Genomic DNA, 8,549 nt, shown 5'->3' on the forward strand with positions numbered 1-8,549 from the left:
ATTTATGCATTTGTCTCTCAGCCCGAGAGCAGAATTCCCTTCCTTTCTCCGTGGGAAATCAGGGGATGGAGCAGTTTTGCTGCTCCCTCTGCAGCAGAGCTGTTGAGTCCTGCTGGGGCAGCTGTGTGTGAGAGGAGGGGGGAATTGGGGTGGTTTGGGGGCTGTAAGGCCCCACACCTGGTAGTGGCATGAGGAGGTGGGACCAAGCACCGATTTCTTACACAGGGTCTTCAGGGAGTCACTTGGAGCTCAGGTGTTTGCCAGGCACTGACCCTGCTGCCCCTCTGCCTGAGGGGATGGGCACCTGGAGGAGTGGCACAGGGGGCTTCTGTCTGCTCAGTTGTGCCAGAGGAACAGGACACCTCCAAAAAAAAACCCCTCTCTGTGACAAGTTGTGCTCGGATAGCCACATTTTGCCGCTGGCCTGTGCTTCCCAGCCCTCCTCCAGGTGAGGAATTCCCCTCGGCATCTCCCACCCACCTTTCCCAGCGCACGGGGCTGAGGTGGGGCCACAGCCAGCAATTCCCAGCACAGGGCTGCGGCAGTGCCAGCAAGCCCCAGATAATAAACAACCGAAGGTTAGTGAAGCTGTTCTGCCAAATTTACACCCTTTCCCAGCGAGGGGAGGGGGTGGCAGGAGCCGCGGCCGCTCCCCTTGATCGCCGCATCCATCACGGGGTATGAATGGCCCCGCTCCAGGAGGTATCGAGCGGCGTTTGCAGAGACGGTGCCGGCTGTGTCAGCTCCCCTCGTCCATCACCAGCCGGGGACAGCGCTGGCACCGAGCACCGGGAGCTCAGGGAATGCTTTGACAGCGCGGAGAAGCAGCAGGATCCATCCCCCAGCTCTCCCTCCCTGCCCCAGCAGCTGGAAGGTGACCAGGGTGCCACATGCCCATGGCACAGGGGGCAGCGTGGTGAGGGGCTTCACCCCACACAGCCTTTTAAAGGGAGTTTTACCAACTTTGTGGAGACTTGGGAAGTGGGGGCTTGGGGCAGCAGCATCACTCCAGCTCCTCGATTCTCTTCAAAGCCATAGTGTTTCCTTCTGTCTTCCAGCACTTGTTTTGTCTCTCTTCCCATCTCCTCTTGCACGTACCATTCGAGTGGCTCTTACCTATTTATTTTCTCTAATGGCATCAGGCTACAAGTGGCTGAACAGTTAAAATGAACACCATCACAATGGTTTTCTCTTTTTTTTTTTTTTTCCCTTGCATCCACTCTGGAAATGGGGATGTTTGCTCTTCTCTAGCTGTATTCCCAAGGGATGGGGGCTGTCCCTTTCCCTCTGTCCCCCTCTGAGCCCAAACATCAACCAAATTCCATGAATGCAGAGAGTCTGAACATACAGAGAGGTCTTAAAGTGTGGTGTTCCTGTGCTTTTGGGATGCAAGCGGGTGCCTGGGAGGAGATGATCCTTTGCTGTCTTCACCAAATGGAACCATAGGAGCAGTGCTGGGGACAGGTGGCCACCACTCCTGTGGATGGAGGGCCTGGCTCTTCTCATGCAAAACAGGGAATGAAACTGGATTTTGAGCCAGCAGGAAGGGGTTTCTGTGGATCCCACCTATTGCTTGGTGCTCCAAGTGCTTTCCTGGCTTTGCCTCTAAATTCCCTGCATCCCCTCCTGCTGGGATGGAGGTGGCTGTGTCGTGCTCCTGTGGGTGATGGGAACCAGGGTGAGGTCTGTGCTGGTTCTGGGAGTACCAAGTGGCCCTGGCCTGTGGCTCCTGGCTGGGCTGTGGGGGTGATCCTCTGTACTTCGTGTGAAACAGGATGGTTTTTGCAGCCTGAAACCATTCCTGAGGTGTGATGGGTGCCAACAAACATTGCTGTGACCCTGAGCTTTCCCAGCACCCTATAAATCCATGCCCACGTATTCCAGCTGCCTTAGTGATTAATGCAGCCAGGCTTCTCCAAGTTTATTGCTCAGAAGTTAAACCAACCAACTTCAGACCAAAAACAAGGTTATTTGCCTCTCTCTGAACTATTTTTCTGCAGTGCTGGCAACCCCAACAGCCCAAACCTTGTGAGGAGGGAAAGGGATCTTCCTCCTCTAGCCAGGCTGGATGAGGGAAAACAAACAAGATTGCAAACAAGCCTCTTGCAATTCGTGAGGTTAATAGAAACTTCTCTTCTGGATTTTAGAGAAATAAATAACATTGCCAAGCCAAAGCTTTATGAATGAAGTCCTCTGCCTGCTGTTTCTCTGTTATCCCCTCTGTCCCAAAACAAACCGTGGGTGACTCCACAGCCTCAGGATTTTGACACGCTCCTAAGTGAGTGATTCCTGAATATGGAGCGTGTTTAGGGAGAGGTGGGAGTCAGCTGCTGAAGGAGACTCCAGCCCATCCAGCCAGTGCTGCCTGGCTTGGGGTGCAGGGCAGAACCTGCTGCCAGGTGTTGGGGGAGATTTTACCCGAGGTGGCAGCCACTGGGGTTCCATGTGATCCCAGCACAGGTACAAGCCCCTCACTGCACCCTCAGCACGGGTTTGGGAATCACTGTGGGGTGATACTGATCGCACAGCTGGGACGAGGAGAAGTCCCACAGTGTTGTTGGGATAAATGGGATTCGAGGGCTGGGCAGGGTTGGCCTCACCTGGAGAGTGCTGGGGGACATTCCTGGCAACCTCAGTGCATGGTCCTCACCACGCTCTCAGCTCGTGGTCCCCCCAGACCCTGCACTCCAACTCCTGCATCCATTCCCTGGGGCTGCAGGGTGGGCTGGAGGAGAGGATGCTCCGAAGGAGAGGATGCTCCGAGCTGCTCCCCTCCTCCTGCCGCCTCTCCTGCCCCGCACCAGCGGTGGCTGGGCATGCTCCATCCCCGTCCTCCCCCACGGCTTGCTTTCCTCCTTCTTCCCTCACAGCTGCTTTCTCCTTCTGCTCCTGCTCCCCTCTCGCTCCCTCCACTCTGCCTCAGAGACACACATAACTCTCCCGTGAAATATATACAGTGTAAATATATAAAAAGCCGGCGTTTGCCTGCTGCTTATGTATTCATGAAATAGTAAATAAATTTTATGGGATAATGTGAAGGCTGCCAGGGAGCAGGAGGATGAAAACTAACCCCTAATGAGCCTCCGTGTCAGTTTGGCACACTCGGGATCGATCTGCCGCTTCCATTTAGCGCCCGAGCGTGGGGGTGGAGGAGGCGCTTCCTCGGCTTGGCCCCGAGCAACGCTGACGCCTCGGTGATGGGCGCGGGGTCACCGGCTCGGTCGAGCAGGACGGGGATGGGAGGGGCTGGGGGTGGGCTGTGAGGGTGCTGGTCAGGATCTGGGTGAGATTTGGGAGGCTGCAAAATGATGGGGGGTGGGGGTTCCTGAGGAGAGGATGCTTAGGCTGGCATGGGGAGGGATGTGGGGACAGATGTAGGGTGGGATGCAGGGTGGGCTACAGGCTGGCACAATGGGGGATGCAGGGAAGGATACAGGGTGGGATTCAGGCTGGCACAAGGAGAAATGCAGGGAAGGACACAGGGTGGGATTCAGGCTGGCACAATGGGGAATGCAGAGAAGGATACAGGGTGGGATTCAGGCTGGCACAACGAGGGAGGCAGGGTGGGAAGCAGGCTTGCACGAGGAGGGATGTGGGAAGGATGCAGGCTGGAATGCAGGGTGGGATGCAGGGAGGGTCACAGGCTTGCATGAGCTGCCAGGTTACAGCAAGGATGCTGCCCTCAGCAGGCAGACAAGGAGGGCTGGGGGTGACAGGGTGGTGAGGGGTCTGCAGAGGTGGGGAACAGCCAAGTGAGAGCCAAACTTTCCTGCCGAGGCTCTGGCCCTGCTGTTGATTTTGGCCATGCAGAGAGCCTGGCCCAGGAGGGTCTGGGCTACATCCTTCCACCAAGTTGCTCCCTTGGCAAAAAGCATCTCCTGGAGAAGAGCTGAGTTTCCCCTCTGCAGCTCCCCAAGGTCTTCAACCCTCCCCCAGGGAGCACCAGATCCTGCAGGGATGGAGACAGGCTATAGCTGCCCAGGTCACTGGCACATGGGGGTCCCTTTGCTCCCACTGTCCCATTCCAGTGGGAATACTGGGGACACAGGATGTGGGGAGACCTGAAAAGGAGAAGATCTGGGTTTTGGGAGGGCCCATAAAACCAGTGAGACCCTGAACACCCCACAGTCCTGTGGGGCTCAGCCTTCCTGAGATGGGAAGAAGGGGGAGATGTGTTTGGGGCACTGTTGGTGCAGGACAGTGGGGTTTGCCCCAGTGCCAACTCTCTCACCCCTGTCTTCAACAGCAGGTGAGGTTTTGGGGTTATTTCTGGTATGAAAAAACCTTTCCTTTAATTCAGTGTTTGAGTGGTAGGGTTGTATATAATGAGGGAAAAGCAGGAAAAATATGTGTGCTTCCAAATGCCTGGGGACGTGGTGAACACCAGACACCCCTGCACACCCACCAAGCTTAGAAATAATAATACAGGGAATCCACTCATATTCAGGGTGAAATTTTAGGGGCTTTGTAGCTAAAACACAGCCTGGGTTGGAAGGAAGTAGGAATGCTGGTCTGGTTAATGAGCTCAGTTGGTGCAGATCAGCAAACGTGGCAGCACCATCCTGGGAGCTGGGCTATGGCTGTGTCTTCCCAGATATCCCAGCAAAATTTAGGGCTTCATTTAGAAAACACCCAAGCAGCCTGATGGAATACTAGAGGGGGTAAGAATTATTTATACCCATAAGTACATCAAGGCTTTACCCTTTTGAGGTCACCTTTGGGTGCAGCACAGAGGAGTCCAGCGGGAGCCACAGGATGAGGGATGTTGCCGCTGCTGGTGGAAATTTGGCGTTGGATGGGTTTTCCATCAAGGACCATTGACTTGAGGGAAAGCAGCCCTTTCCCAGCAGAGGTTTTGCCAGCTTGTGAAACCTTTGTGATGGGTGATGTGGCAGCATTTCCCCTCCATCATCACCCACGAGGTGCCAGCATCTTCACGAGGCTGAGCTGCCCCACATGGGCCACGGGGCTTTGCTAAAGTCACAACACTTGGGGTATTTAATGCTCTGTTTCATTCCCACTGACCACCCTCATCCAGAGGAGAGGTGGAGCCTGGATTTCTGATGCTTTCTGCACCTCTCTGTGAGATGCCTCCTGCAAACCACTCTCTGAGCACCAGGGCTCAGCCCCACACTGCACCAGCCCCTTTCCCCCAACCCCTCTGGCTCCCGTGGGGTGGGACCAGCTCCAGGTAGCGCTGGCTCCCTTCACCATTCCTCTCCCCAGCCCTTCCCTCCCGCACCGCCTCCTCCCTCCCTCCCTCCCTCCCTCTCTCCCTCCCTTCCTCCCCCGTCATATTTTTTTTTATGGACGGAATGAGATGGAGAAGTAAAAATTATTAACCCCGAGGTCAGCGCTGGCTGCCTCATTCCTCTCTAGCTTCAAGCACTTTCTCCCTCATCTGTTTCACAGACAGCGATGTTCGGCTCAACACATTTGCATATACTTATTGCATTTTTTTAGTCTTTATCTATTTATTTATTTTTAAAGAGACAGAGCTGCTCTTGCCTCTTTTTTTTTTTTTTTTTTTTTCCCCTCTCCTGTGAGCTTTCAACAGCTGCTGTTTGGGATTTGATTCCCCTGCCAGCACAGCTCGGTGACAGAGGCAGGGAAGTGCAGGACCTGGAGGGATGCTGGGCTTCTCTGTCTTCCTCCCACCTTGATTTCACTGCTGCTTTCTCCATGTTTTTCCTATAAAATGGATGAGTTGTCCCTCCTGGCTGCTGGGGGAACAGGAGCACCGTGGAGGATGGTCATAGGGATTCATCCATCTTGCTCTTCATGGTGATGCTTCCCCTCGGAGCACTGGTGGGGAAGGGCAGCAAGAAGCTCATGATGGTCCCACATTTGTCCAAAGCAGAGTAGAGATGGAAAACCCTCACCATTCCCAAGGCCTTTCCTGGGATTTTCATGGGTGTCATGGCCAAGCCAGCTGGGCCCACGGGGAGATACTGTCTGTCTTTTTAGAAGCCACTGGCACATGGCAAACCCTGCACTGTTATTTAGGCACTGAGAACACCCTCAGGCTCAGCATCCTCCTCCTCTTCAGCACAGCAAGGCTTTTCTCCTCCCATCCACCCCAAGGAATACTTGGGGGCAGGAAGAAAAAAAATAAAAATAAAAAATTAGAAACATTTTATCTTAAGCTCAGCATCTCCCCAAAATCTCTGGCAGATATTCATAACGGTCCAGCAGCTATTAGAGAAGGAGGGAAAGGGAAGGAAATGAATGCCGGGCGAGAAAATTCATAGCCCCGCTGATACGCCATGATAAATAATTATGAGTTATTAATTTTAAATTACATCTTTAATGCGTTGCATGATTTTAATTCCCACCACAGTATTAATATAGGGACTCTGGGTTTGATTAATTTAAAGCGGAACAGAAAGGTGTCGATTCCCAGGGCTGCCGGGGACCTCGCGGGGCTGCACGGGGAGGGGGTTCATCCCGGGATGAGCGTTGGGATAGCTGCTCCGGCACGGTAGTATGGATGGGGATGGCCAAGGATGGGGTGGGAAACAGCAGCTGCCTTGTTTTGTGGCTGGTGTGGGGGGAATCCGCGAGGGAAGAGCGTCACAGATGGGTTCAGAGAGCCAGGAGCACCCACCCTGCCTCCCCACCAAGGCAGGCGGATGAAGGCCACCAAATAGCATCCCCCAGCCTCTTCATCCCAAATCCATACTAACAAAACTAAAACAGGGACTGTCGTCACCAAAAACCCTTCCGTGCATCCCCCCACAGCCCCTCCCACCGCAGGGACCACCCCCCCACCCCCCTCCGCCCCCGCTCCACCAGGGCCGGGAAGCTGCTCCAAGTTTGCTTTCCGAGTAAACTTCCCCTAAGTGTGACAATCGCTTTAGCTTCCCAGCGAGGATTTACCGGGCTTCTGTTATCTCTTTGAAAGTCGGAGTTCTCCAAATGGGCATGAGAGAGCAGCCGGAGAGGTCAGAGCCAGTTAGGCTGCACAGCCGTTCAAAGCCCCCTTCCAAGCGGCATTAAAGACGGGATTAAGTCTAAGAGGGTTATGGAGGGAGGAGTAAAACAGCCTTGTCCTGCACACAGCGCCGAGATAAGGCTCTGTTCTCTAGGTGTGAACTCCCGCGTGTGCAAGCCCAGGCACTCCGGGGTTTGCGGCAGAAATTGGAAGGATAATACCGGAGGCGGGGGGATCAAGCCGGAGCCGGAGCGGCCCCCTCGCAGGCGGTGGGCTGGGGAGGTGCTGCTCACAGCCACCCCGCTATTTATAGGATTTTTTAATGCAGGGAGCAATGGCACAAGCGGCCTCCTTTTCCACTCGCTCGGCCGTGGGAAGGCACAGGGTTTGGGGACCCTGGATGCGGGGCTGGGTGCTGGGCTGGAGGGCACCCAGAGCCCCCTGCTCCCGTCCTGCCTCCTGGGAGAGCCAAAGGGAAAGGTTAGGGGTGGGTTTGGAGTCAAGACTGGGTTGGATGTTGTCCTGAAGCACCACATTGTCCTGAAGGATCATATTATCCCAAAGAATCATGTTATCCTGAAGCATCCCAATGGCCAACACATCAGCAGGATGTTACTATAACACACGGTGCTACTCTCACCCCAGAATTATGGGGTTTTCTCCCTTTCCCTTTTCCCAGGGCTGGAACCAGCTTTGGAAAAGCTTCCTGCATCCTCCTGCGTCTTCCCAGATGCTGGAGCCTGATGCAGCTCTTTCTGCCCTGCCAACGAGGAGATACAACCCCAAAATCCTCATGAAACAGTGGGGTTTGCTTTGTTCAGGGGCTGCTGTGGTTCTCCCTCTGGCTCCTCCAGGTTCATCCTCCTCTGCTTGTTTTAATCCATTCTCCCACCTAATGGTGCAGCAGCTTCTTGGAGGTGCTGAGACCTGCCCAGCTCATGACATGTCCCCATGTGTCCATGGGGACAGTCCCACATGTCCCTGGGGACAGCCCCTGCGTGGTGGTGCCAGCTCTGGAGATCATGGCAGTGGTTATGGCAGTCCCAGGGATTTTTCTTGGCAGCCAAATTCCTGCTCTATTTTTTTGTAAATCAGTAGGAAATGTTGGCAGGAATTTTCTAGACTTTGGGGATTTTTGCTGGGAAATAATAATTCCGAAAACAATCCCTTTTGCCCCAAATAGGGATTATGGGGATGGTGATTTGGGAGGGTGTTAAATGCTGATGGCTTCATTTTGTTATCTTGGCACAGAGGTCCCACAGGCAGTCACAAAGTGGGGGGTTTAGGGTGGTAATTTTCCATATTAACCCCCAAAGAAGTGCCTGAAACCTCCAGCCAGCCCCAGTACAGAGGGATCCAGGCTGGAATCTGCTGGATGAAGGGATATGGCCAAGGCCATTTGGGCAGATGGTGGCAGAGCAAAGAAAAAATGTCCTTTTTCTGGGCTCTTCAGCTCCTCTCCCTCAGCACACCTCTGCTTCAGTGGGTTTGTTTTCCCCCAGTGATGCTGCAGAGAGCCCATGAGTGCAATTAGTCACCCCTAATTACCCCTGTGCCCACTCCCTGAGCAACCCCCTGGCAGCTGCTCATGTAGGAAAAGCGACCCATATCCCGG

This window comes from Corapipo altera, unplaced genomic scaffold, assembly GCF_003945725.1.
Source record: "Corapipo altera isolate COAL_440 unplaced genomic scaffold, ASM394572v1 150, whole genome shotgun sequence".
Taxonomy (NCBI): Eukaryota; Metazoa; Chordata; class Aves; order Passeriformes; family Pipridae; genus Corapipo; species Corapipo altera.